Genomic DNA, 3,637 nt, shown 5'->3' on the forward strand with positions numbered 1-3,637 from the left:
TGTGGCAATTCGTTTTGCAACTTTCAATGTGGCGATCCAATATTTGCCAGTCGCCAGGTTCAACTATTTATTTAGTAGATTAATCATTTTGAGAGTGTCGCCACATGTGTGCTTAACGGAATAGAGTTTATTTACTACCGCAATTTCCGGAAGTGTTTTTAGTGTTTCGTACATGCTACTAAGATGTCGCTGTCCGTTTGTATGTATGTCTGTTTCCGTCTGCTCCGGGCTGTGATTGCATTTCTGCTGCCGCTATTTAGTTATAATAAATTATTTAAATTTGACATTTGCTGAATAAGGTTTCGCGATTCTGACTCGCACTTGATCAATTTTATTCAAACTAACTTATCACATATTAATTACTTCAGTCAGGACTTATTATTGAACCTTACACTAGATTGGGTAGATTTGGGTTTTAGAGGGTTCGATTCCCGGTGGGGACGCAAAAAAAAAATGTCTCGGTCGGGCAGGACATAGAAGGCTGATCACCTACTTGTCCATAAAGAAAATCGATCAGCGAGACAGATGTATATCATCTGCCACATACCTCAGTATTGGACACGGGACTTCACTTTTTTACACAAGACAGTTTAACCAAATAAGTTCCTATTTAAAAATAACCAACTGCGACGCTGATTTTTGAGTTAAAATAGGTATATTTCTAACAGATAAAAAAATTGTCAAAACTAGCTATATGATTATAGGCTTTTAAGAATAAAAACGTCTCAGAGAGATGCTATTAAAAGCTGTTCTGTTCTGTACGTAGGTACTGTGTTTTTCAGTTTACCTAAATGTAATTAGATTATTTACATGCACGTCTTAAAGAAACTCTAAAGTGACTTCCAGAAGGTCCTTTGAAAATTAACATAAAAGGCCACCAGATTTTCAGGCTCATAAAGAAAAAACATTTCAAGTCTGTTCAGCTCATTTTTTCTCAAAACAAAATTTCAGAGAGTATATTTCTTTAGGGCACAGAATAATGTATACATCAACATTGTCAGTATTATTCCGAGCATGTCGGCAATCTTGTCAGCTCTGTAGTTCCGGAGATTTTGCGATGAATTAATGAGTGATATTTCGCTCTTATGTCGCCGACGCTACTGTATCATTAACTGGAGGCTTTGTATGGGACACGGTATATTCTTATGATATAGGATACTTAAAGATAAAGATAACTCTAGTTAGTTTTACACATATATAAGTAACATATGTTACCGATATACTTAAAATATTAAATAAAAATATAAAAGAAACTGCTTTCACTGCTTTGTGACCTAAAAACGTGTGACAAAAAATAAAGTCACCGACGTCCTTGGGAAAAGTTACCACTCCAGATTCTAAATAGGATCGAATGGCAACAATTTCCTAGTAGGTGGTAACAGAATCACGCCAATCGATTTAAAACCCACGGACTAACCAACCAAGAATAAAGAATAATATCATGTAATACGTTAGAATTCATATAACCTACTATATTAAAAATTAATCATACAAAAAGAAAGGCCGCTTCAAGCAATCTATTTGGTTTACACGCCGTAGTAATGTAATGCTATTTGAATCAACATTAAAGTACAAAGAACTAATAACTTCAATCCCCTGTTAAAACAGCGTAACATCTGCTCCCTAAAGTAATAGAAAATAAATAGAACTCGATAAAACCGGTAAATGGGATCGAACCGGTATCATTTGTGACTCTCTTTATCACATTACCGTAGCGCTGAGCGCTTTTAGAATTAAACTCTTATCTTTATTCGATATTACGAAATTTTTAACTAAAAAAAAAGCTGTCTTTTTTTATTTTCAACGATCTCATTACAACTAAAATGATAATTTAAGCGGATAAAAGTGCTTACAAGAATAACGCTATTTGTAGCAATCTAGCTACGTACGTAATATGTAAATTTGAAATAAATATTTTCGGTCATTCAACCTTGTCTTAAGACCAGACTAGACATAAGTTCTAGTGGGTAAACTTGACAAGTGATAAACAAACGCAATCATTGTCTTTGTGTTTATGTAAATATAAATATACAAACACGAAAAATTGCAAAGCAAAAAATATATGCGTCGATTTAATTTTCAAATGACATATGAGTAAAGCACCATGATATAAATGAAGTTATTACTGATGGACACATATTAATAAATAATCAGGTTGATCATCGCACAATGGCTTAGTTTTGGTCTTGTTCAAACTTTAAATACTTTGTTATTGATTAATTATTCTGTGTTTTAACTCACTGTCGCCTTTTTGACATTGTCAAAAGCGACGAAGTTTATCAGTTTGTAGAATAAATAAATTGAATTGTTTCACTAGAAACGTGCATATAATAAGTTAAAGGAGCGAATTAAATATATTTATAAGTTAAAACAATTACAACACAAGAATTGTTGGATTATAACTCCATTGACCATTTTTATCATTATTTAATTTGAATTTTCCTAACTAAAATTCAAAACTTCCGTAGACGACTATAAATAACCATAATAATAATGTAAAAAATTTCCTTAATAATTTATTTCTATACTCTACACATCATTAAAGTGTTTCTTTACCCGACTGCGACAGAAGGAGGCTTATGCTTTTCGAGTGTATGTCTTAACGTCTTTTCTGTGAGAAGTGTGAATAGATTCGTCCTAATATAAAACTAAAGAGACTGCCGTCTAGTTATTATAATTTTTATGTATGTATTATTTTTAAATTAAATGATATACTATAATAAATAATGATATGGTTTCAGATACGATTGCAACGATTCTTTTTCTTATACGAAGCTCTTGCAAAATACCTTCAACGTACAAAATTATACATTTTATACATAAAGTTTATATAAAGCTGAAGAGTGTCTTTGTTTGTTTGTACGCGCTAATCTCAGGAACTACTGGTATGTTTTGAAAAATTCTTTCAGTGTTAGATAGTCCATTTATTGAAAAAGCTTTAGGGTATATATGTACCACGGGCGAAGCCGGGGTAGACCGCTGGTTATACATATAGTATTGTATAGATAGATATCTGTTATATCGTAAAGTATAAAGCCTCCAGCAATCTCTAAAGCACTTCACGTTAAGCCTTCATACAAAAATATTTCCGATTCGTCTAACTCTGAACACAGACTGTTTCTACAAATAAGTACATATTGAAAACGGTTTCCGGTGTAATTCCAGTAATGTCTCCCGTAAGAATTCCTGCATTTGTTGATCAACTCTTTCATTCATCTCACTTAACGAGATGCGAAGATGATGAAATGCTATGCGTTCCTACGGGAAACGTGTTTGTTAAAGATCATTTTGAAAGAAGATTACTTTGAAACAAATTATGATTTTGATATCCAACTACGACAAGAAGGAATAACGTTCACTAAGATTTCTTTTTAGGATGCCAATTTGATTAGCTATTTACCAGCTAGGTTACTATTTCTGGTAATGTTAAAGTCTACATCGCTTGAAAGAGTAATTTAAACTGTATAGAAACACGGTGATGATAGAATCAAGTACAGAGTATTTGGAAAAACATTGTTTAATACTGTTGATCTTAATCCGGACAATAACATAAAGTCATGAAATTATTGTATTGTCACTGATCCTTGATAAGAGTATACATATATAGCACAAATTAAATCTGTCAAATCGAATGTAA

The sequence above is a fragment of the Zerene cesonia genome, chromosome 3, assembly GCF_012273895.1.
Source record: "Zerene cesonia ecotype Mississippi chromosome 3, Zerene_cesonia_1.1, whole genome shotgun sequence".
Lineage (NCBI taxonomy): Eukaryota > Metazoa > Arthropoda > Insecta > Lepidoptera > Pieridae > Zerene > Zerene cesonia.